Source organism: Mobula birostris, chromosome 1 (genome assembly GCF_030028105.1).
Source record: "Mobula birostris isolate sMobBir1 chromosome 1, sMobBir1.hap1, whole genome shotgun sequence".
Classification (NCBI taxonomy): Eukaryota; Metazoa; Chordata; class Chondrichthyes; order Myliobatiformes; family Myliobatidae; genus Mobula; species Mobula birostris.
In genome coordinates, this window is record NC_092370.1 from 1,163,902 (window position 1) to 1,191,514 (window position 27,613).

Here is a 27,613-nt window from a genome sequence, read left to right on the forward strand (position 1 = left end):
CAGCTGGACATTGACAGGATGCAAAACTGGGCTGAGAAGTGGCAGATGGAGTTCAACCCAGTTAAGTGTGAAGTGGTTCATTTTGGTAGGTCAAATATGATGGCATAATATAGTATTAATGGTAAGGCTCTTGGCAGTGTGGAGGATCAGAGGAATCTTGGGGTTCGAGTCCATAGGACACTCAAAGCAGCTGTGCAGGTTGACTGTGTGATTAAGAAGGCATACGGTGCATTGGCCTTCATCAATCATGGGATTGAGTTTAAGAGCCAAGAGGTAATATTGCAGCTATATGGGACCCTGGTCAGACCCCACTTGGAGTACTGTGCTCAGTTCTGTCACCAAACTACAGGAAGGATGTAGAAACTATAGAAAGGGTGCAGAGGAGATTTCTAAGCATGTTGCCTGGATTGGGGAGCATGCCTTATGAGAATAGGTTGAGTGAACTCAGCCTTTTCTCCTTGGAGGATGAGAGGTGACCTGATGGAGGTGTATAAAATGATGAGAAGCATTGATCGTGTGGATAGTCAGAGGCTTTTTCCCAGGGCTGAAATGGCTGCCACAAGAGGGCACAGGTTTAAGGTGCTTGGGAGCAGGTACAGAGGAGATATCAGAAAGTGATTAGTGCATGGAATGGGCTGCCGGTGGCGCGGGTGGAGGCGGATACGATAGGGTCTTTTAAGAGACTCCTGGATAGGTACATGGAGCTTAGAAAAATAGAGGGCTATCGGTAACCCTAGGTAATTTCTAAGGTAGGGACATGTTCGACACAGCTTTGTGGGCTGAAGGGCCTGTATTGTGCTGTAGGTTTTCTATGTTTCTATGTTTCTACTACGCTCAGATGCAGATTTTTCATCTTCTTAATTTCTCTTGCTCTATTTTAAGGTTAAAACATAGTGGGATTTCATCGAGACTAGCGTGGGAAGTCAATAAGTAAATGTAAAAAAGTGAATGGAAACAAAATTAGAGTGCCAATGTACAAAGGGACGATGGATAATAGTCCATAGCTCACTGACAGCAGTAACACAGTGGACAGGGTAGTGAGGAAGATGTTTGGAACTAAAGTGAGGCATTGTTTATAAGAGTTGAACAAAACAATGGTTTTTGGAATGTTGTGTACAGCTCTGATTGGCACATAATGAGAAAGACATGGTAATTATAGAGAAAGTGTAAATGAGATTCACCAGAATGGAGGGCTGTAGTTATATGGAGAAACTGGATAGTCTAAATTTATTCTCAGGAGCTTTATAAAATTATGAGGGGCACAGATAAGATAAGGAGTCAGAATCTTCTTCTCAGGGAAGAAAGTTTAGAACCACAGAGCACAGGTTTAAGGTGAGGGGGGAAATGTAAAGGAGACATGAAGGGTACATTTTTCATACAGAGTGTGCTGGTTATTTGGAATGAGCAACCAGAGGAGATAGCAGAGGCACATACAATTACGAAATTAATGAGGCATTTGGATAGGTGTTTGCATAGAAAAGGAGTAGAAGGATTCAGGCCCAACAGATGCAAATAGGGTTAATGTAGAGAGGGACAATTGGTAGCACGAGCAGCTCTTGGCCTCCTCTATGCCAGATTTTCTCATCTTTTTCATGTTCTTTCTATTTTCTGCGTTACAGCTGCACAGCTTAAACTCAACTGCTATTGATCTTTTGAACCTGGTAGCCCGCAGGCTAGTGAACTATTCATGTTGGCCTATTTTTGTCCTTTGTTAATGGAACAAAATAGTCACTGAATGCTGAGTATTGTTACAACTGGAAGAAATTTTTTAAAATATTGAAATAAGAAGGTGTTGATGCCTCACCTAACAGAGGATTAACAGCAAAAACATCTGTTAGGACTGTTATATTCACATAAAAGATTATCTGCTTCCATCACCGTATAGAATCATTTGCAAAAGGTCACTTTCCTTTGTGTGCATTAAACTCTGATTCATTCACTTCCACTGCAAAATACAATGAACTAGATTCAAGATTGGTTAAAGTCATTTCTAGTACACAAGTGTAAAGGAGAATTAAATAATTGATACTCCAGATCTGATGCAGCACCAAACACCCACAATAACATAAAGAACATAATAATAAAAAGACACAATAAATATAAGTACTTAAGATAGCCATATACATTGATTGATGCAGCTCAATGACTCTTCGTCTGGTCAGGGAGAGTGAGGAGGTGATAGAGAGGAGCTTTTGGAAGGTAATCACACCGGGACCTGGGGAGACAGATACATGGGTAACAGTCAGGAGAGGGAAGGGCAGGAGTCAGATACTAAAGAGTGCCCCTGTGGCTGTACCCTCAACAATAAGTACTCCTCTTTCAGTACTGTTGGGAGGGGGGACGGCCTACCTGGGGGAGGCAACAGTGGCTGCGCCTCTGGCACAGAGTCTGGCCCTGTGGCTCAGAAGGGCAGGGAAAGTAAGAGGATGGCAGCAGTGATAGCGGACTCCATAGTTAGGGAGTCAGACAGGCAAATCTGTGGATGCAGGAAAGAAGCACAGATGGTAGATTTCTTCCCAGATTCCATGGTCTGGGATGTTTCTGATCGTGTCCAAGATATCCTGAAGTGGGAAGGTGAACAGTCAGTGTTTGTAGTACATAAAAAGGAGGAGGTCCTGAAAGCAGACAACAGGGACTTAGGAAGGAAGTTGAGAAGCAGGACCTCAAAGGTAGTAATCTTGAGATTACTATCTGTGCCACGTGACAGTGAGAATAGGAATAGAATGAGGTGGAGAATAAATGCATGGCTGAGGGATTGGAGCAGGGGGCAGGGATTCAGATTTCTGGATCATTGGGACCTATTTTGGGGCAGGGGTGACCTGTACAAAAAGGACGGGTTGCACTTGAATCCCAGGGGGACCAATATCCACACTTAGATTCCCTCCAGTTCACCTACCAGCCCCGACTAGGAGTTAAGGATGCCATGGTCTACCTGCTGAACCGTGTCTACACCCACCTGGACAAGCCAGCGTGCACTGTGAGGGTCATGTTTTTTGACATTGATTGGATGCAATACTGGACTGAGAAGTGGTAGATGGAGTTCAACCCAGGTAAGTGTGAAGTGGTTCATTTTGGTAGGTCAAATATGATGGCAGAATATAGTATTAATGGTAAGACTCTTGGGAGTGTGGAGGATCAGAGGGATCTTGGGGTCCGAGTCCATAGAATCTGTTATACAGGTTCAAGTCAAGTCAAGTCAAGCCACTTTTTATTGTCATTTCGACCATAACTGTTGGTACAGTAACCCTAGGTAATTTCTAAAGTAAGTACATGTTCAGCACTGCATTGTGGGCTGAAGGGCCTGTATTGTGCTGTAGGTTTTCTATGTTTCTATTATGTCTATAAAGTGGTGCTGAGCACAGGAGACTCCGTACATAAGATGACTGACAAGAAAGGATTAAGCAGTGGTGATCGGTGTATGGAGCAGTGGCTTAGTGGGTGAAGGTGTTGACCAGCCTTACGGCTTGGGGGAAGTCATTGTTTTTGAGTCTGGTGGCCCTTAGCCTCCTTCCTGATGGAAGTGGACAAACAGTCCATGTACAGTATGGGTGGGATCCTTTATGATATTGTTGGCCATTTTCTGGCACTTTTCTGTATATATGTCCTTGATGACAGGAGGCTGGTGCCAGTGATACATTGAGCTGTTTTGTCTACCTGCTGTCAAGCTATTTTAGATGTAATCCCCCTACATATATTGTACACTGGAACAATGGGAAAATCATAAGGTCCCAAATGCTTTCCTGTTGACCTGAATTGTGTAGAATTGCAAAGGATTCAATTTTTGCGATTAAAACTGGAAATTATAGGCCAATAAGATATCTAACAGGAGGCAAAAAGGGAGACTTTTCTGCTTGGCTGCCAGTAACTACAGCGGTGTTCCACAGGGGTTGGCGTCGGGACTGTTTCTTTATAAGCTGTATGTCAATGATTTAAATGACAGAATCTATGGCTCTTTGGCCAAGTTTGCGGACAATACAAAGATAGATGCAGGGGTAGGTAGCGTTGAGGAAGCAGGGAGGCTGCAAAAGGACGTAAACAGATTAGGAGAATGGGCAAAGAAGTGGCAGGTGGAATACAGAGTCGGGAAGTTATGCACTTTGGTAGAAGAAACAAAAGTGTGCACTATTTTCTAAATGGACAGAAAATTCAAAAATCCAAGGTGCAAAGGGACTTGGGAATTCTCATGCAGTTCGAGTCAGCGATGAGGACCATTTGATGACTCTGCGCCTGGACTTGCTGGAGTATTGAAAGGACAGAGCGGATGTTTCCTATAGTGGAGGAGACCAGAGGGAACAGCCTGGAGTAGAGGGGCATCCATTTGAAACAGAGATGAGGAATTTCTTTAGCCATAGGGTGGTGAATCTGTGGAACTCATTGCCACAGGAGGCCAGGTCACTTGGGTGTATTTCAGGCAGAGGTTGACAGTTTCTTATTAAGCCAGCTATTATGGTAAGTGTTATGTCTGTGTGGGCAAACTACTGGACAGGATTTATAAGCATTTGGGTTAGTCTTATTCAGGATAGCATGGCTTGTGTGGGGCAGGTTGTGCCTCACAAGTCTTACTGAGCTCTTTGAAAAGGTGATGAAGGCAGTGCAGTAGATGTGGTGAGCAGTGGATTTTGGTTAACTGGGATACATCGGGATAATACATTTTGGCTCAATTAAGCGGCTGCCCAATTAGGTGAAATTTTGTGGAAATAAAAAAGACAAATTATGTATTTAAATGAAATACAGAATAAATTAGAACGCTACCAATAGTAGTACAGTATAAAACTGTTTATTAAGTTTTTGATAGAGGAATTCATGCAGTGCACACTGCTGTGTTCTTTTGATTGAATGTAAATGAACAAAATCAGCGCAGACATCTCGTGCACATATTGGACTGCCTTCATACAATGCTTTTGATGACTGCATCCTCCAAATCTTCATTTTCACTGTAACATTCAAGATGATTGTCAACATCTTCAAATTCTTCATCAATCCTAACTTGTGGAAGTAGTTAACTCACTCCATTTGCACTCCCAGCCATTGCTGGCATCTCCAAGCCTGAATGCTTGAAAACATAATGAGCAAAACAGTTCTGAATTATCTTACTACTTATTTCTCGCTAACGATAAGTTACAGAAATCACTGCTTTTTGAACACAAACACACATAACTGATGCTTTTTATAAACTGTTTGCTCTAAACATGGTGTAGTGTCCAATGGCCACATAATTTCATGTGACTGACACTACTTAGAAACTGTTTGGCAGTAGTCTCCTGACCTAACTCAGAGGCATAGTGTCGCAAATAACTGAAGGGGATCCTGGGTATTTTCTGGATTAGTTTTTGTTCTTTAAAAGGTGTCCTAAATAAACAGCTGCCCTGATTAACTGATGGCCCAATTAACTGAAATCTACTGTATATGGATTTTATTAATGCATTTGACAAGGTTCCCCATGGAAGGATCATCCAGAAATGATGAGGAATGGAATTCAGAATCGGTCTGTACACTGATGGCGAAGTGTGGTAGAAGATGGAATACATTCTGCCTGAAGGTTGATGACGAGTAGTGTTGTGCAGGGATTTGCTCTGGAATCCTTGTTCTTTGTGATTTTTATAAATGACTTAGATGAGGAAGTGGAAGGATGGGTTTGTCAGTTTTCAAGTGACATGAAGGTTGATGGTGTTATGGATAGTAAAGAAGGTTGTTAGAGATTCCAATTGGATATAAGCAGGATGCAGTGCTGGGCAGAGAAGAAGCAGATGGGGTTCAACCCAGAAAAGTATGAAGTGATACATTCTGGTAGGTCACATTTGAAGGCAAATACAGGGTTGGTGGCAGGATTTTTAGTAGTGTGAAGGAACAGAAGGATCTTGGGATCTTTCAGATTTGCCATACAAGTTGTTAGGGTGGTTAAGAAGGCATATGGTGTGTTGCCCTTCATTAGTCAGGGACTGAGCTCAAGAATTGTGAGATAATGCTGCAGCCTTCTAAAACTCTGCTTTGACCACACTTGGAATATTGTGCTCAGTTCTGGTCGCTTCATTATAGGCTACATGGAACAGTCTATGTTCCAACCCTACACTGGTGACCATCTCACATTTTTCCTACGCTACATCGACAACTGCATTGGTGCTGCTTTCTGCACCAATGCTGAATTCACCGACTTCATCCACTTTGCCTCCAACTTCCGCCCTGCCCTCAAATTTACCTGGTCCATTTCCAACACCCCCTTCTCCTTTCTTGATCACTCTGTCTCAATCTCCAGAGACAGCTTATTCACTGATATCTATTATAAACCCAAGGACTCTCACAGCTACCGGGACTATACCTCATCCCACCCTGTTACTTGTGAAAATGCCACCCCCTTCTCTCAATTCCTCCATCTCCGCAGCATCTGCTCTTGGGATGAGGCTTTCCATTCTAGAATGAAGGAGGTGTCCTCCTTTTTCAAAAAAAGGGGCTTCCCTGCCTCCACCATCAACGCTGCCCTCAACTGCATCTCTTCCATTTCACGCACGTCTGCTTTTACCTCATCCCCCCCCACCACCCTATCAGGGATCGGGGTCCTCACCTACCACCCCACCAGCCTTTGTGTCCAGCACATAATTCTCTGCAACTTCTGCCATCTCCAAAAGGATCCCACAACTAAATAGACCTTTCCCTCCCCTGCTCCCTCCCCAACACTTTCCACAGGGATAGCTCCCTACACGATTCCCTTGTCCATCCCACTGATCTCCCTCCTGGCACTTATCCTTGCAAGTAGAACAAGTGCTACACCTGCCCCTACATCTCATCCCTCACTACCATCCAGGGCCCTAAGCAGTCCTTCCAGGTGAGGCAACACTTCACCTGTGAGTCTGTTGGGGTCATATACTGTGTTTGGTGCTCCTAGTGTGGTCTCCTGTGTATTGATGAGACCTGATGTAGATTGGGAGACTACTTTTCCAAGTAACTACGCTCTGTCCACCAGAAAAAGTGGGATCTCCCAGTGGTCACCATTTTAATTCCACTTCCCGTTCCCATTCTGATATGTCCATTCATGGCCTCCTTCACTGTCGTTATGAGGACACACTTAGGTTGGAGGAACAACACCTTATATTCCATGTGGGTAGCCTCCAATCTGATGGCATGAACATCAACTCCACAAACTTCTGCTAATGCCCCCCGAACCATTTCCCACCCCCTTGTCCCTCTCTCACCTTATCTCCTTGCCCACCCATTACCTCCCTCTGGTGCTCCTCCCTCCTTTTTTCTTCCATGGCCGCCTGTCTTGTTCACCAATCAACTTCCCGGCTCTTTACTTGATCCTTCCCCCTCCAAGTTTCACCTATCATCTTGTGTTCCTCTCTCCTTCCCTCTACCTTTTAAATCTATTCTGTAGCTTTTCCCCCCAGTCCTGCCGAAGGGTTTCTGCCCAAAATGTCGACTGTACTCTTTTCCTAGATGCTGCCTGGCCTGCTGAGTTCCATCAGCAATTTGTGCATGTTACTCAGATTTCCAGCATCTTCAGATTTTCTCTGTAAGTTATATAGTAGCACAACTTATTAGCCAGAAAAGAAAAAGTCACACAGTTGGTGAGAACCTAATGATGCCAACATGTAAAATTATAGTGGGTAAAATGCTAAGACAAGGTGCAGTATGAGAAATTGAAAAGTTTTCACCCTCAAACAGTATGATAAGACAACACATTGATGACATGTCACATGATGGTGAAGAGGTTTTGTGTGATAATCTAAAAAACAACAGTTTTTCTATCCGGGTTGATGATTCAACAGTTTTCACCAATAAACGTCAAGTTGTGACATTTGTAAGATTTGTAAATGATGGTCAAATTCAAGAAAATTCTCTTGCAAAGAACTGCCAAAAACAAGCAAAGGCCATGATATATTCAATGTTTTGTCTCCATATCTGGAAACAAAAGGTCTGTCTTGGAGGAACTGTGTTGCCATCTGTACTGATGGTGCCCCCATCAATGGATGGCTCCATGAGAGGTTTTCGTTTTTCTTGTAAAAAAGAAATTCCTGATGTTGTCACAACACACTTCTTTCTTCATAGAGAAGTGCTGATATCAAAAATTCTTGGAGATGAAATGAAAAAAGTTCTGGATGAACTTGAGTGAGGAAGGATACTAGAAAGTCAGGAGTCTTATTGAAAACCACCCGGAAGATCTGCAGGAAAGAAAAATGAACAGTATTTTTCCTCCCTTTCAACATAAGTGTGTGATTCTTTCTCTGAATCTTTTACTCATCCTGAGAATTTGACTTTGAGAGAAGAGGAAGAACTTTGTGAGCTGCAGCCTGATTCTGCACTGAAGATGAGGTTTACTGGCTTGCCCCTGGACAAGTTCTGGATTTCTGTGAAAGAGGAGTATTCTGTCATTCATAGGAAGGCAGTGAACATTTTGCTGCAGTTTTCAACTTCTTACATGCGTGAGCAAGCTTTTTCTTGTTTAACAAACATCCAGAGCAAGGATAGAAATCGTCTCATTTCAGCTGAAGATGAAATCCGTGTACACTTTTCTCAAGTTTGACCCAGAATTGAGTACTTGTGCAACAAAAAACAAGCACAGGTTTCACATGCTAGGGCTATATTTGAGCCTGATCATGTCACTTAGTAAGAAAATATTTTCTCAAAGTCTTGTATAAAATTGTGTCTTAGGCTATATTTTTATTCCTATTGATTGGCTATGGTTTTTAATAACTTTATTATTCAACATTGTCAGGTAATGTTCATGTTGTAAATAGCATTAATTAAAATCAATTTACAAACTTCATTTATATTAAATCTACTGAGCCTATCTTCAGAAAAATTAAATCCCATTTTGGCTTAAGCCAGTTATTTAACAGAATTTTATTATGTTTTCCTTATGAGTTTTTAAAATTTATTAAAGGGAAAGAAAGATTAATTCCAAGAAAGGTAAACTAAGCTTAACTGCCTTTTTTTCCAAGAAAAGCCAGCTAAAAATTCATGCTATACTCAAAAAAGCATTGACAATTATTTTTGGATTATCATATCTACAAGTTATTGATCAGGCTAACATACTTTGAGTTGTAGATATAATATTTTTTATGCAGGGGTTCCCTGAGACCTGAAAATGATTTCAAGGGTTCCTCCAGGGCAAAAATGCTTAGTAGATACTCCTCATTCTCTCAGCATACAAGAGAATGTTCTCAATTCCCAGAAACTGTTAAATAGTTCTATTTTCCTCTTCCCTGACTTGTTTCTTTTTTGTTTTTGAACCAATTATATCTCCAGGACGACGTGAATGGACAAAATAAAATCCACGAGTCATTAAAAACTTGCCCAAAAGACGACGACTCGTTCAACGTGCAAAACAACTGGACGCCGAAGCAGAAAGAGAGCGCAAACGCGGAGGTAAACTCGACGCAGAACAACGTGATGTAGATCTACCGCAATAAATGTGCAGTGATTTTTATATTTGTTTCTCCCCCCGCCTTATGGAAGACTTCGCATGCTTTGATGTATTTTATATGAATATATATATGTAAAGAGAGATAATTATGAGAAACCATTTGTTATTCGTTTGACAAAACAAAGGACATGCCACACAACACAAAACCTCCCCTGAAATGAATTGTGATCCCTCCCCCACCCTGGTTTAAATGGACTTATGTGTTGCATTTTAATGAGGTGATTTACATTCGTTGCTGAGTTTTTCTTCTGGTTCTCTAAGACAATCTTTTATCGCAACGGCGTTTATTGTTTAATCGGACAGTCAGAAAACAAAAAAAAATGTCAATATTGAAATAAATCTTTTTAAATTGAATGGTACCTTGCGTGGGTGTGTGGTTGGCTACATTTTCCATTGCATTCAGTGCTCACGTCAGTGTAGGTGGGTGCTCTGTAGTGCACAGTCACAAAACAGTGATCGCTCGCCACCACATCCGGCAGGTAGAAAGAACACGGTGAAACATGGCTGGAGCTACGCCCTTTTCTTCAGTATGTCAGCAGGAAATGCGGAAGGCTCTCCTGGAATATATTTTTGACACTTTTCTTTCCTTTCTTTTTCACAAACATGGAGTTCACCTAAAGTCCAAATAACATGGGTCCATTCAATAAATACCTGCTCCTGGGTGCGTGACAAGTCCTTAAGGCACTAGACGCTGGCTACTTGAGTACATAAGATACTAAGAAATAGAACCAGAATTAGGCCAATTGGCCCATCAATCCTGCTCCGTCATTTCATTATGGCTGATCCAGTTTCCATCTTTGTACCAATCTCCTGCTTCTTTCCCATATTCCTTTATGCCCTCATTAATCAAGAGTCAATCAACTTCAACTCAAGATATACGTGACTCGGCCTCCATAGTGGCCTGTTTCTAATGATAATGTAAGTCAAAGTCAGCATGGTTTCTCTAAAGGAAATTCTTGCCTGAAAAATCTGTCAGAGTTCTTTGAGGAACTAACAAGTAGGGTGGACAAAGGAGAAGCAGTGGATGCCATTTACTTAGATTTTCAGAAAGTGTTTGATAAGGCTTCTTAACAAGATAAAGTCCTTTGGCATTACAGGAAAGATACTGGGATGGACAGAGGAATGGCTGACAGGCAGGAAGCAGTGAGTGAGAAAAAAAGGAGCCTTTTCTGGTTGGCTGCCAGTGACTAGTGGTGTTCCTCAGGGGTCAGTATTGGGACCGCTACTTTTCACATTGTTTGTCAATGATTTAGATAATGGAATTAATGTAATTTGCAGATTTTGTGCAAACAAAGTTTGTGGATGATATGAAGATAGGTGGGGGGGGGAAGTTATTGCTGAGGAAATAATGGGATTGCAGCAGGGCTTAGACAAATTGGAAGAATGGGCACAAAGATGGAATACAGTGTTGGGAAATGTATGATAATGCATTTTGGTAAAAGGAATAATAGTGCAGATGATTATCTAAACAGGGAGAAGGTTCAAACATCAGAGGTGCAGAAGGACTTGGAGTCCTTGTTAATTTACAGATTGAGTCTGTGGTAAAGAAGACAAATGCAATGTTGGCGTTTATTTTAGGCCACTAGTCAGGCCACACTTACAGTATTGTCAAGCAACACACATAACAGTTGCTGGTGAATGCAGCAGGACAGGCAGCATCTCTAGGAAGAGGTACAGTCGACGTTTTGGACCAAGACCCTTCGCCAGGACTAACTGAAGGAAGAGCTAGTAAGAGATTTGAAAGTGGGAGGGGTAGGGGGAGATCCAAAATGATAGGAGAAGACAGGAGGGGGAGGGATGGAGCCAAGAGCTGGACAGGTGATTGGCAAAAGGGATATGAAAGGATCATGGGACAGGAGGCCTAGGGAGAAAGAAAGGGGGAGGGGGGAAGCCCAGAGGATGGGCAAGGGGTATAGTCAGAGGGACAGAGGGAGAAAAAGGAGAGAAAGAGAAAGAATGTGTATAAAAATAAATAACGTATGGGGTACGAGGGGGAGGTGGGGCATTAGCAGAAGTTAGAGAAGTCAATGTTCATGCCATCAGGTTGGAGGCTACCCAGATGGAATAGAAGGTGTTGTTCCTCCAATCTGAGTGTGGCTTCATCTTGATAGTAGTGGAGGCCGTGGATAGACATACCAGACTGGGAATGGGACGTGGAATTAAAATGTGTGGCCACCGGAAGATCCTGCTTTCTCTGGCGGACAGAACATAGGTGTTCAGTGAAACGGTCTCCCAGTCTGTGTCGGGTCTCGCCAATATATAGAAGGCCACATTGGGAGCACCGGACGCAGTATATCACCCCAGCCGACTCACTGGTGAAGTGTCGCCTCACATGGAAGGACTGTTTGGGGCCCTGAATGGTGGTGAGGGAGGAAGTGTAAGGGCATGTGTAGCACTTGTTCTGCTTACAAGGATAAGTGCTAGGAGGGAGATCCGTGGGGAGGGATGGGGGGGACGAATGGTCAAGGGAGTCGCGTAGGGAGCGATCCCTGTGGAAAGCAGAGAGAGTGGGGGAGGGAAAGATGTGCTTGGTGGTGGGATCCCATTGGAGGTGGCGGAAGTTACAGAGAGTTATGTGTTGGACCTGGAGGCTGGTGGGGTGGTAGGTGAGGACCAGGGGAACCCTATTCCTTGTGGGGTGGTGGGAGGATGGGGTGAGAGCAGACAAGCATGAAATGGGAGAGATGCGTTTGAGAGCAGAGTTGATGGTGGAGGAAGGGAAGCCCCTTTCTTTAAAAAAGGCGGACATCTCTCCTGTCCTGGAATGAAAATCCTCACCTGAGAGCAGATGCGGTGGAGACAGAGGAATTGCGAGAAGGTGACTAGTGGTATGCCACAGGAATCAGTGCTAGATCCATTGTTATTTGTCATCTATATCAATGATCTGGATGATAATGTGGTAAATTGGATCAGCAAGTTTGCTGGTGATACAAAGATTGGAGGTGTAGTAGACAGTGAGGAAGGTTTTCAGAGCCTGCAGAGGGACTTGGGCCATCTGGGAAGATGGGCTGAAAAATGGCAGATGGAGTTTAATACTGACAAGTGTGAGGTATTGCACGTTGGAAGGACAAACCAAGGTAGAACATACAGGGTTAATGGTAAGGCACTGAGGAGTGCAGTGGAACAGAGGGATCTGGGAATACAGATACAAAATTCCCTAAAAGTGTCGTCACAGGTAGATAGGGTCATAAAGAGAGCTTTTGGTACATTGGTCTTTATTAATCAAAGTATTGAGTATAAGAGCTGGAATGTTATGATGAGGTTGTATAAGGCATTGGTGAGGCCGAATCTGGAGTATTGTGTTCAGTTTTGGTCACCAAATTACAGGAAGGATATAAATAAGGTTGAAAGAGTGCAGAGAAGGTTTACAAGGATGTTGCCGGGACTTGAGAAACTCAGTTACAGAGAAAGGTTGAATAGCTTAGGACTTTATTCCCTGGAGCGTAGAAGAATGAGGGGAGATTTGATAGAGGTATATAAAATTATGATGGGTATAGATAGAGTGAATGCAAGCAGGCTTTTTCCACTGAGGCAAGGGGAGAAAAAAACCAGAGGACATGGGTTAAGGGTGAGGGGGGAAAAGTTTAAAGGGAACATTGGGGGGGCTTCTTCACACAGAGTGGTGGGAGTATGGAATGAGCTGCCAGATGAGGTGGTAAATGCGGGTTCTTTTTTAACATTTAAGAATAAATTGGACAGATACATGGATGGGAGTTGTATGGAGGGATATGGTCTGTGTGCAGGTCAGTGGGACTAGGCAGAAAATGGTTCGGCACAGCCAAGAAGGGCCAAAAGGCCTGTTTCTGTGCTGTAGTTTCTATGGTTTCTATGGGATGGTATTTTTGCAAGAGACAGGGCGAGAGGAGGAATAGTCCAGATAGCTGTGAGAGTCCATAGGCTTATAGTAGACATCAGTAGATAAGCTGTCTCGCGAGATAGAGACAGAAAGATCTAGAAAGGGTTGGGAGGTGTCAGAAATAGACCAGGTAAACTTGAGGGCAGGGTAGAAGTTGGAGGCAAAGTTAATGAAGTCAACGAGCTCAGCATGCGTGCAGGAGGCAGCGTCAATGCAGTCGTCGATGTAGCAAAGGAAAAGTGGGGGACAGATACCAGAATAGGTTTGGAACATAGATTGTTCCACAAAGCCAACAAAATATTCTATATATTGGCGAGACCCGACACAGACTGGGAGAGCATTTTGCTGAACACCTATGCTCTGTCTGCCAGAGAAAGCAGGATCTCCCAGTGGCCACACATCCCATTCTGATGTGTCTACCCATGGACTCCTCTACTGTCAAGATGAAGCCACACTCAGGTTGGAGGAACAACACCTCATATTCCATCTGGGTAGCCTCCAACCTGATGGCATGAACATCGACTTCTCTAACTTCCGTTAATGCCCCACCTCCCCCTCGTACCCTATCCGTTATATATATTCTTTTTCTCTCTCTTTTTTCTCCCTCTGTCCATCTCACTATACTCCTTGTCCATTCTCTGGGCTTCCCCCCTCCTCCCTAGGCCTCCTGTCCCATGATCCTCTCATATCCCTTTTGCCAATCAACTGTCCAGCTCTTGGCTCCATCCCTCCTCCTGTCTTCTCCTATCATTTCGGATCTCCCCCTCCCACTTTCAAATCTCTTACTAGCTCTTCTTTCAGTCAGTCCTGACAAAGGGTCTCGGCCCGAAACGTCGACTGTACCTCTTCATATTGATGCTGCCCAGCCTGCTGCGCTCACCAGCAACTTTGATGTGTGTTGCTTGAATTTCCAGCATCTGCAGATTTGCTCATGTTTACAGTATTGTCAACAGTTTTGGGCCGCATTTCAGAAAGGATGTCATTTTAGAGTGCACAGAAGAAGTTCATGAGGATGATTTGTGGTATGAAGGGGATAGCAGATGAGGTGTGTTTGGCAGCTTTGGGCCTGTACTCACTGGAATTTAGAAGAATGCGGGGCAGGGGATCTTATTAAAACCTACCGAATGTTGAAAGGACTAGACAGGGTGAATGTGGAGAGGATGTTTTTTTTATGGTGGGGTATCCAGAACTAGAGGGCACAGCCTCAAAATTGAAGGGCGACCTTTTAGAATAGAGGTAAGGAGGAATATTTTTAGCCAGAAGGTAGCGTATCCTGGGAATGCTCTGCCATAGACTGCAGTGGAGGCCAAGCCCAAGGGTATGCTTAAAGTGAAAATTGATACTTTCCTAATTGGTCAGGGCATGAAAGGATATGGCAAGAAAGCAGGTGAATGGGGTTGAGTGGGATCCAGGATCAGTCATGATGGAATGGCAGAACAGACTCAATGCACTGAATGGCCTAATTCTGCTCCTGTGTTAGGGAGACCTTATGGTGTTAGGGACATTGAGTTCACCACTCTCTGGCTTAAGCAATCCCTCCTCGTCTCCATTCTGTAAGAACACCCAATTATCCTGAGCTTTGTCTTCTGGACATACACTCCCCCCACCACAGGACACATCTTTCCACGTCCACTCTATTTAGGCCTTTCACCATTCTATAGGTTTCAGTTAGGCCACCCTTCATTGTTCTGAATTATAGTGAATACAGGGCAAGAGTCATTACATGCTCTTCATATGACAAGCCTTTCAATCCTGGAATCATTTTTATGAACCTTTTTTGAAATCCCTCTAGTGTCAGCACATCCTTTCTAAGATAGGGGGTGCAAAACTGCTCACAATTCTCCACATGAGGCCTCACCAGTGATTTGCAAAGCCTCAACATTACATCCTTGCTTTTATCTTCCAGCCCTCTAGAAATGAATGCTAACATCACAATTGCCTTCCTCACCACAGAGTCAACTTGCAAATTAACCTGTACGGAATCCTGCACAATAATGCCCAAACCCCATTGCACCTCATTTTTTGAAATATTTCTCCATTTTAAAAATATTCTACATTTTTATTTCTTCTATCAAAATGCATGAGCATACATTTCCTGACCCAATATTCCATCTGCCACTTCTTTGCCCATGCTCCTCGTGTCTAAGTCACTCCATGGCCTCTCTTCTTCCTTAAAACTACCTGTCCCTCCACCTATCTTTATATCGTCTGCAAACCTGGCCACAATGCCATTAATTCTGTCATCTAAATTATTGACATATAAAATAAAAAGAATCAGTCCCAACACCGACCCTGGTGAAACATCACTAATCACTGGCAGCCAATCAGAAAAAATGTCCTTTACTTCCACTCTTTGCCTCTTGCCAAGCAGCCAATGCTCTAACCATAGCAGTATCTTTCTTGTAATAGTATGGGCTCTTGACTTGTTATGCAGCCTCATGTGGCATCATGTCAAAGGCCTTTGAAAATCCAAATACATAACATCTACTGATTCTCCCGTGTCTATTGTGTTTGTTATTTCCTCAAAGAATTCCAATTGATTTGTCAGTCAAGAGTTTCCCTTGAGGAAACCATGCTGACAATGGGCTATTTTTACCTTGTGCCTCCAAGTACCCCAAAACCACATTCTTAACAATTGACTCCAACGTCTTTCCAACCACCGAGGTCAGTCTAACTGCCCTATAATTTCCTTTCTTCTGCCTACCTTTCTCTTGAAGAGTGGAGTGACATTTGCAATTTTCTATTCCTCTGGAACCATGCCAGAATCAACTGATTCTTGAAAGAGGGGTGGCATAAGTAGTCAGGGAAAATGTCATAGGCAGTGCTTAGTCTGGATGGACTAGAGATCTCATCTAGTAAGGCAATTTGTTTGGAGCTCAGACCAGTGAACAATCGGGAGATCAGAAGCTTGAGAGGAGGGAAATTCACTCAGTTTAGCTGACTGAGTAGAAAAGGCAGCAACTTGTGGCAGTTATGAGCTTTGACCAGTGACCAATTGGTGTTTAGGGTAGATTAGCAAGAACAGATTAAGGGAAGGAAGGGGGAGCGCAGCAGCCGTTGTCTGAGTGGATAGAATTGGAGCGGTGATTTTGAGGCTTCAGCAAAGAGAGGCTACAGTCAGAAGGAAAAAGTGAAAAGCTCCAGGTAGACATGCCAGGCAGGATAGTTGGATGCTCCTCTTGTGGGATGTGGGAAGGCAGGGAGACCTCCAGTGTCCCTGACGACTACAACTGCAAGCTACAGCTTCTAACAATCTGTGTTAAGGAGTTGGAGCTGGATCTGGATAAACTCTGGATCTTTCGGGAGGCTGAGGGGGTGATAGGTAGGACATACAGAGAGGTAGATGTAATAACAGCACATTTGGAAAGCGGTGAAATCATCGGACAAAATCAGCATGGATTTGTGAAAGGAAAATCATGTCTGACAAATCTCAGAATTTTTTTGAGGATGTAACTAATAGAGTGGATAGGGGAGAACTAGTGGATGCGGTATATTTGGATTTTCAAAAGGCTTTTGGCAAGGTCCCACACAGGAGATTAGTGTGCAAACTTAAAGCACATGGTATTGGGGGTATGGTATTGATGTGGATAGGGAATTAGTTGGCAGACAGGAAGCAAAGAGTGGGAATAAACAGGACCTTTTCAGAATGGCAGACAGTGACTAGTGGGGTACCACAAGGCTCAGTGCTGGGACCCCAGTTGTTTACAATATATATTAATGACTTAGATGAGGGAATTAAATGCAGCATCTCCAAGTTTGCGGATGACGCGAAGCTGGGCGGCAGTGTTAGCTGTGAGGAGGATGCTAAGAGGATGCAGGGTGACTTGGGCAAATTCATGGCAGATGAACTAGAGTTGCAGGGGGATGGGAACCAGAGTGACAAAACAGTTAGTGGAGAGGTAGTGGAGACAGATGTTGGTAAGACCTCAGAGAAAGTGAGGAATCAAAATGTTGAGCATAGTGCACTCATGTCCTGAGCTGTGCATATATTTCAATGCAAGAAGTACCACGGGAAAGGATGATTTCTTAAACACAAAATAATCTGCAGATGCTGGGGTCAAAGTAACACTCACAACACACTGGAGGAACTCAGCAGGTTGGGCAACATCCATGGAAAAGATTGGTCGACGTTTCGGGCTGGAACGTCAACCGATCTTTTCCACAGATGCTGCCCGACCTGCTGAATTCCTCCAGCGTGTTGTGAGCGTTCCTCTGGTATTTCTTACAGTTCCATACACACTTTTCCACTGTCACACTTGATAGGTCCTATTCTTTCACGTCTTCACATGCTCTTCACGTACTTGTAGAATGTCTTGGGGTTTTCCTTAATCCTGCCCATCAAGGCCTTCTCATGGCCCCTTCTGGCTCTAATTTCCTTTTTAAGCTCCCTCCTGTTAGCCTTATAATCGTCTAGATCTCTAACATTACCTAGCTCTCTGAACCTTTTGTAAGCTTTTCTTTTCTTCTTGACTAGATTTATTACAGCCCTTGTACACCACGGTTCCTGTATCCCACCACCCCTTCCCTGTCTTATTGGAATGTACCTATGCAGGACTCTACACAAATATTCCCTGAACATTAGCCACATTTCTTCAGTACTTTTCCCTGAGAACATATGTTCCCAGTTTAATCCTCCAATTTCCTGCCTGATAGCTTCAAAATTCCCCTTACTCCAATTAAACACATTTCTAACTTGCCTGTTCCTATCTCTCTCCAATGCTATCGTAAAGGAGATAGAATTATGATCACTATCTCCAAAATGCTCTTCCACTGAGAGATCTGACACCTGACCAGGTTCATTTCCCAATACCAAATCAAGTACAGCCTCTCCTCTTCTAGGCTTATCTACATATTGTGTCAAGAAACCTTCCTGAACACACCTAACAAATTCCACCCCATCTAAACCTTTGCTCTAGGGAGATGTCAATCGATATTTGGGAAATTAAAATCTCCCATCACGACACCTCTGTTATTATTACACCTTTCCAGGATCTGTTTCCCTATCTGCTCCTCGATATCCCGCAATATCAACAGGTATATAGAGGAATTTGAGGTGGGGGTTATATGGGAGGTAGGGTTTAAGGGTCGGCACAACATTGTGGGCTGAAGAGCCTGTACTGTGCTGTACTGTTCTATGATATTCTGGAAAGATCATTACTAAATTTCCTTGGAGTTATGTTGTCAAAACAGCTGACATGGACCACCAACACCTCGCTGCTTGTAAAAAAGGCACAACAAAGATTCTTCCTCAGAAACTCTCACAAAAGCTGTTGCTTAACTTATACAGAAGCAGAATTGAAACCGTCCTGACCAACAGCATCACAGTGTAGTATGCCAGCTGCACAGCCGCTGAGCGACAAGACCTGTATCGCATGGTGAAGGCAGCTCCCCCCTGTTTCATGAAGAAGGTATGGATAGGGTGAATAAAAGCAGGCTTTTTCCACTGAGGTTGGGTGGGACTGCAACCAAAAGTCATGGCTTACGAGTGAAAGGTGAGACGTTTAAGTGCATTGGCCTTCAACAGTCGTGGGATTGAGTTTAAGAGCTGAGAGGCAAGTTGCAGCTACATAGGACCCTGGTCAGACCCCACTTGGAGTACTGTGCTCAATTCTTGTCACATCACTTCACGAAGGATGTGGAAACCATAGAAAGGTGCAGAGGAGATTTCCAAGGATGTTGCCTGGATTGGGGAACATGTCTTATGAGAATAGGTTGAGTGAACTCAACCTTTTCTCCTCGGAGCGATGGAGGATGAGAGGTGACCTGATAGAGGTGTATAAGATAATGAGAGGCATTGATCGTGTGGATAGTCAGAGGCTTTTTCCCAGGGCTGAAATGGCTAGCACGAGAGGGTGCTTGGAAGAAGGTACAGAGGAGATGTCAGGGGTAAGTTTTTTTTTAAAAACGCAGAGAGTGGTGAATGTGGGGAATGGGCTGCCAGTGGTGGTGACGTAGGCGGAAACGATGGAGTCTTTTAAGAGACTCCTGGATAGGTACATGGAGCTTAGAAAAACAGAGCTATGCGTAAGCCTAGGTAGCTGTAAGGTAAGGACATGTTCGGCACAGCTCCCTTTCCCAGGACACTCACCAGGAACCTATTCCTGGAGGAGAAGCAGGCAGTCGGCCCTAGCAGATGCCTTGACAGTGTGCTAGCTGGACCAGTGATTGGCCATTTTGGCCAGGCCCAGGAGCAAGCTCACAAGTAGATTCCTCCAACTGACCCGTCACTTATATCTGTCCAATCCTTCAAGCAGTGTGGGCCTCTGGTACAACCTGCTGTTGTGGATTTTGCAACCACTGGACCTAGAGTGACTGCTAAAGGCTGCCCACTCAGACATGAAGCAAGCTATCCATGTGCCTTCAAGGCAACCTCTTGTATATTTGCAATGAAGCAAAGAGTTCTATCTTCTTGTTGCTCAGAGAGCAATCAACTCTGAGAGTGGTGGTATGGCTAAAGCAGCATGTGTGTGAAGACCGGGCACTCTATATCTGACCCATTATAAGCTAGCCTTCGATACTGTGACTTGATGCCTCTGTATTCCATCTGGTCCTGTGTCTGAGCACATTTGAGAGCAGTTTTCTGCCACCAAGATGCTCTGTGATATGGAATTGATGATTTGTCTATGAAAATCAGATCAAATCCATCAAACCATTGCCAACCCAACAAACAAAGGATAATCACATTTCCTCTACCTTCACCTTCAGGGGTGGCCTGTAAATGCGCTCCAATACTTCAGATTCTGGCAACATCTGCCAGTGTGGATTTGGATTGAGTGGGATCAAGGATCAGCCATGATGGAATGGCAGAGCAGTGTCAATGGGCTGAATGGCCAAATTCTGCTCCTATGCCTTATGGTCTTAGGGTCAAGGTGGACAGCAAGGATTGCTTTCATGGCTTGCAACAGGATCTGAATGAGCTGGACAATGGGCTGAGAAACGGCAGATGGAATTTAATGCAGACAAGTGAGAGGTGGTGCATTTCTGTGGATCAACCAGGGTAGGTCTTACATACTGAACAGTAGGACACTAAGGAGTGTGGTAGAACAAAGGGATCTATGAATACAGGTCCATAATTCTATAAGACCATAAGACATAGGAACAGAATTAAGCCATCTGGCCCATCGAGTCTGCTCTGTCATTCAATCATGGCTGATCCTTCTCGTTCCTTCTCCTCAACCCCAGTTCCTGGCCTCCACCCCGTAAACTTTGATGCCGGGTCCAATCAGGAACCTATCAATCTCTGTCTTAAATACACCCAATGACCTGGCCTCCACAGCTTCATGTGGCAACAAATTCCACAAATTCACTCCCCTTTGGCTAAAGAAATTTCTCTGCATCTCTGTTTTGAAAAGTCACCCCCCTATCCTGAGGCTGTGCCCTCTTGTCCTAGACTCTTCCACCGTGGGAAACATTCTTTCCACATTTACTATGTCTGAGCCTTTCAATATTCAAAAGGTTTTAATGAGAACCCCCCTCATCCTTCTGAATTCCGGCGAGTACAGACCCAGATCCATCAAATATTCCTCGTATGATAACCCTTTCATTGCTGGAATCAACCTTGTGAACCTCCTCTGGACCCTCTCCAATACCAGCACATCTTTTCTAAGATGAGGGGCCTAAAAATGTTCACAATACTCAAGGTGAGGCCTCACCAGTGCCTTATAAAGCCTCAGCATCACATCCTCTGCTCTTGTATTCTAGACCTCTTGAAATGAATGCTAACATGGCATTTGCTTTCCTTACCTCCGACTCAACCTGAAAGTTAACCTTCAGGGTGTTCTGCACAAGGAATCCCAAGTCCCTCTGCATCTTAGATTTCTGGATTTTCTCCCCATTTAGAAAATAGTCTGCACATTTATTTCTGCTACCAAAGTGCATTACCATACATTTTCCAACATTGTATTTCATTTGCCACTTTCTTGCCCATTCTCCTAATCTGTCTAAATCCTTCTGCAGACTACCTGTTTCCTCAACACTACCTGATTCTCTGTCAATCTTTGTATCATCTGCAAACTTGGCAACAAAGCCATCTATTCCATGATCTAAGTCATTTATATACAGCATAAAATGAAGTGGTCCCAACATAAAAACATAAAAACACCTGTGGAAAACCACTAGTCACTGGCAGCCAGCCAGAAAAGGATCCTCTTATTCCTACTCACTGCCTCCTACCAATCAACCAATGCTGTAACTATGTGAGTAACTTTCCTATAATACCATGGGCTCTTAACTTGGTAAGCAGCCTCATGTGTGGCACCTTGTCGAAGGCCTTCTGAAAGTCCAAATATACAACTTCCACTGCATCCCCTTTATCTATCCTACTCGTAATCACTTCAAAGAATTCCAAAAGGTTTGTCAGTGTTATAGCGGGGGCACACTGGGAGCGGACCCAAATGCAAGACACAGACACTGAAGTACTAGGAACAGGATTAGGTGTGTCAAGAAAGCAAGGGAAGTGGGGAAGAAACAATGCTGGACATGACACAGGCCCTGGATAAGACAAGGATTCAGGGCCTGGGCTAGGACTTGGACTAGAGACACGGGACCTGGACATGGAACTAGGATTGAGGAGCCTGGACTAGGACCCCAAGCCAGAGACTGGACAGGGACCCAGAACCTGGGTCTTGACTCGGGCTTGAAACCCGGATCTAGGCAAGGACAAGATGTGGCTACAGGACTGGACGTGAGACTCCAGGACAGGACGAGGAAACCCCAGCACCGGGCTGGGCGAGGTACTCCTGGGCTGGGCGAGGCACATGGACAGGATGAGAACACAAAGATTTGCCTTGGTTGAGGGAGAGCAGGAACGCAGAGCCTGGGTCGAGGGAGAACAGGAACATGGAACACAGAGACAGGACCCCTCCTTAGGGAACAGGACTTGGGGCCAGGGCTCTACACAGAGTCAGGACCCCTCCTAGGGAGCAGGACGTAGGGCCGGGACTCATACACAGAACACAGAGAGAGATCTCCACTCAGGGTAGCGCCAAATGGCCGGATCTACCTAGCAAAGGTGTGGACACAGAGACGGTTCCCAACACAAGGTAGCGGCAAACGGCTGGACCTACCTAGTGAGGGTGAGGACACAAAGTGGCAGTTCAAAAAAGCAAAAAACAGTTCGTTATCTAGACACAGCAAGGCCCCGATCTTGCCCTGGCGGTTGAACACGATGTCATTACAGGTGAGGACACAGACGAAGGTAGCAGGCGAGGCTTCAGAAGGAAGGGGAAGGGGAGGGAACAGTCCAGCAAATGAACCTGAGCCCAGGAGCTATTTATGTAGCCACCCCAAAATAAGAAACGTGCCTCAATTAAGGCACACAACAGGTCAATAGAAAACTGGAAAACCTGGAATACGGATCGATGGTCCGGACCGTGAACCGGAATGCAACTTAACGGACCACACCATGACAGTCAGGCAGGGTTTTCCCTGAAGGAAATCATGCTGACTTTGTATTATCTTCTCCTGGGTCACCAAGTACTCCATCACCTCATCCTTAACAATTGACACTAACATCTTCCCAACCACTGAAGTCAGGCTAATTGGTCTATAATGTTCTTTCTGCTCTCTTCCTCCTTTGTTAAAGAATAGAGTAACATTTACAATTTTCCAGTCCTCTGGCAGCATGCTGGAGTCCAATGATTTTTGAAAGATCATTTCTAATGTCACTACAATCTCTAATGCTACCTTTTTCTGAACCCTAGGGTGCAGTTCCTCTGGTCCGGGAGACTTATGCACCTTTAGGTCCTCCAGATTTTTGAGCACCTTCTCTCTTGTAACAGTAACTGCATTCTCTTATTTTTCTTCGCACACTACAATATCAGGCATACTGCTGGTGTCTTCCACAGTGAAGACTGATGCAAAGTACTTATTTAGTTCATCTGAAAAGGGACGTTGGCAGGAAGGACAGCAGAGCAGCAGTGGCTGGAGTTTATGCAAGAAGTGAGGAAGGTGCAAGACAGGTATATTCCAAAAAAGAAGAAATTTTTGAATGGAAAAAGGATGCAACCGTGGCTGACAAGAGAAGTCAAAGCCAAAGTTAAAGCAAAGGAGAGGGCATAGAAGGAAGCAAAATTAGTGGGAAGACAGAGGATTGGGAAGTTTTTAAAAGCTTACAAAAGGAAACTAAGAAGGTCATTAAGAGGGAAAAGATTAACTATGAAAGGAAGCTAGCAAATAATATCAAAGAAGATACTAAAAGCTTTTTCAAGTATATAAAGAGTAAAAGACTGGACAGGGACCCAGAACCTTTTGCTTTTACAATAGCCTTGACTTCCCTTGTCAGCCATGGTTGTACTATTTGACTATTTGAGTAGTTCTTCATTTTTGGAATGAATATGTCCTACACCTCCCTCATTTTTCACAGAAATACATGCCATTGCTGCTTTGCTGACATCCCTGCCAGCAGCTCCTTACAATTTTCTTTGGCCAACTCCTCTCTCATACAACTGTAATTTCCCTTACTCCACTGATATACTGCTATATCAAACTTTACTTTCTCCCTATCAAATTTCAAGTTGGACTCAATCATATTGTGATCACTGGTTCTTAAGCATTTTTTTTACCTTAAGCTCCCTAATCGCCTCTGGTTCATTACATAACACCCAATCCAGTATAACTGATCTCCTAGTAGGCTCAACAACAAACTGCTCCAAAATGGTGTCTCTTAGGCATTCAACAAACTCACTCTCTTGAAATTCATTACCAACCTGATTTTCCCAATCGACCTGCATGTTAATATCTCCCATGACATTGCTCTTTTGACTCGCCTTTTCTATTTCCTGTTGTAACCTGTGGTCCACCTGCCAGCCGCTGTTGGGAGGCTTGTATATAACTGCCATCAATGTCCTTTTACCCTTGCAGTTTCTTTACACAACCCACAAGCATCTTCCAGTCTTATGTCACATCTTTCCACTGATTTGATGCCATTCTTTGCCAGTAGAGCCACACCATCCCCTCTGCCTACCTTCACGTCCATCCGATATAATGTGTAACCTTGGGCATTCAGCTGCCAACAACAACCATCCTTTAGCCACGATTCAATGATGGCCACAACGTCATACCTGGCAATCTGGAATATTGCAAATTCATTGAAAGTAGAGTCATAGGTTGATAGGATCCTAAAGAAAGTTTTTGGCACATTGCCCTTCATAAATCTAAGTATAATAGAGCTGAGGATTGCCAGCATGTGTACAAGTAGACGATGGCACAGTATGAATGTAAGGAAGCACAAGCCAATGATTGGATACAAATATAAACTGTGTAAGGAGTTAAATTCTACCACAAAGGCAAAATTCAAAAGGGTGAAGAATACAGGAGTGAAGGTGTTGTATTTAAATGCACAGACTATTCAGAATAAGGTGGATGAACTCGTGGCACAGTTTGAGATTGGTCGTTATGACATGGTGGGGATTACTGAGACCTGGTTGAAAGAAGGTCATAGTTGGGAGCTTAATATCAAAGGATATACTTTATATCGAAAGATCAGGCAGGAAGGCATAGGAGGTGGTGTGGCTCTATTGGTGAGAGATGGAATTACACCTTTAGAAAGAGGTGACGGGTGAGAGAATGTTGACTCTTTGTGGGTGGAGTTGAGAAACGGTAAGGCTGAAGAACATAGCATGGGAATCAAATAGTAGCCATGATGTGGGTTCAGATTGCAAAGGGAGCTGGAAAGGACATGGAATAAGGGGAATGTCATAATTGTAATGAGGGACTTCAATGTACAAGGGAATTGGGAAAAATCGGATTGCTATCAGATCACAAGAGAGAGTATTTGTTGAATGCCTACAAGATAGCTTTTTAGAGCAGCTTGTGTTTAAGCCTACTCAGGGAATGGCTATCTTAGATTGGGTATTGTATAATAATCCAGATTTTATTGAGAGCTTAAGGTAAAGGAACCCTTAGGAGGCAGTGTCCACAATAAATTGAAATTATACTGCAACTTGAGAGGGAGAAGTCGCATTTATTAGTATCACATTGGAATAAAGGGAATTACGGACTCATGAGAGAGGAGCTTGCCCAGGTGGATTGGAGGGTGGCACTGGCCAGGATGACAACAGAGCAGAGGTGGTTGAAGTTTCTGGGAATAGTTCAAAGGTGCAGGATAGATATGTCCACAGAAGTAGTAGTTCTCAAATGGCAGTGGTAAGCAGCCATGGTTGACAAGGGAAGTTAGATCTGCATAAAAGACAAGGAAAGAGCACATAAGGTAGCAAAAGTGAGTGGGAAATTGGATGATAGGGAAGCTTTTAAAATCCAACAAAGGGCAACTAAAAAGCCACAAGAAGGGAAAAGATGAAACTTGAGGGAAACTAGGCAATAGCATAAAGCAGGCTACTAAAAGTTTGTTCAACTATAAAAAGAGTAAAAGGGGGGTGGAAGTTGATATTGGACCACTGGAAATTCATGCTGGTGAGGCAGCAATGGGGAATAAAGAAATGGCAGATGAACTTAATAAGTGTTTTACATCAGTCTTCACTGTGGAAGAACTAGCAGTGTGCCAAATGTCCAAGAGTGTCAGGGAACAGGAGTATGTGCTATTGCTATTACAAAGAAAAAATGCTAGGGAATTGAAAGGTCTTAATGTGAATAAGTCATCATGAACTACATCCCAGAGTTCTGAAAGAGGTTGCGGAAGAGATAACAAATGCATTGGTCATGATCTTTCAAGAATCATTTGATTCTGGAATAGTTCCGTTGGACTGGAAAATTGAAAATGTCACTCCACTGTTTAGGAATGGAGAAAAGCAAAAGAAAGGAAATTCTCGGCTAGTTAACCTAAGTGGTTGGGAAAGTGTTGGAGCCTATTATTAAAGATGAGGTTTCAGGGTACTTGGAGACTAATGATAAAATAAATCAAAGTCAGCATGGTTTCTGTAAAGGGAAATCTTGCCTGGCAAATTTGTTAGAATTCTTCGAGGAAGTAACAAGAAGGGTAGACAAAAAACAGACAGTGAATGTCATTTACTTGGATTTTCAGAAGGCACTTGATAAGGTGCTACACATAAAGCTGCTTAACAAGATTAAATCCCATGGCATTATAGATATTGGCATGCATAGGGGAATGGCTGACAGGCAGGAGGCAGCGAGTAGGAATAAAAGGAGCTTTTTCTGGTTGACTGCCAGTGACTAGCGGTTTTCCTCAGGGGTCAGTATTGGGACCGCTACTTTTCACATTGTTTGTCAGTGATTAAGATAATGGAATTAATGGCTTTGTGGCAAAGTTTAGAGATGATACAAAGATAGGTGGAGGGGTGGGTAGTGCCGAAGAAACAATGCGATTGCAGCAGGACTTAGACAAATTGGAAGAATGGTCAAAAAAAAGTGGCAGATGGAATACAGTGTTGGGAAACATACGATAATGCATTTTAGTAAAAGGAACAATAGTGCAGACTGTTATCTAAATGGGAAGAATGTTCAAACATCAGAGGTGCAGAGGGACTTAGGAGTCCTCATGCAAGACTCCCGGAAGGTTAATTTACAGGTTGACTTTGTGGTAAAGAAGGCAACTGCAATGATGGCATTCATTTCAATGGGAATTGAATATAAAAACAAGGAGCTAATGCAGATGTTTTATAAGACGTTAGTCAGGATGCATTTGGAGTATTTTCAAAATTTTTGGGCCTCATTTCTGAAAAAGGATGTGTTATCATTGGAGAGAGTCCAGAGGAGGTTCATGAGGATGATTCTGGGAATGATGGGTTTAATATATGAGGTGCACTTGTCAGCTTTGGGCCTGTACTCACTGGAATTTAGTAGAATGTGGGGGGAATCATATTGAAACCTACCGAATGTTGAAAGGACTAAGTAAGGTGCATGTGGAGAGGGTGTTTCCTGTGATGGGGGTATCCAGAACTAGAGGGCACAGCCTCAAAATTGAGGGGTGACACTTTAAAATAGAGGTAAGGAGAAATTTTTTTAGAATAGTGAAACTGTGAATCGCTCTGCCACAGAGCAGAACTGTGAAGGCCATAACCGTGGGTATATTTAAAATGGGAATTGATCGTTTCCTGATTGGTCAGGGCATTAAAGGTTATGGCAAGAAGGCAGGTGTATGAGGTTGAGTGGGATCCAGGATCAGCCATGATGGAATGGTGGAGCAGACTCGATGGGCAGAATGGCTTAATTCTGCTCCTATGTCTTATGGTCTTTTTCTTTGGAAAGCTGAAGATTGAGAGGAGATTTAATTGAGGTAGACAAAATCATCTGGCATATAGATAGGGTAAATGCAAGCAGACTTTTTCCACTGAGGTTGTGTAGGACTACAATTAAATGTCATGGGTTAAGGGTGAAAGATGAAGAGTTTGAGGGGAACATGAGGAGAAATCTTTTTCACT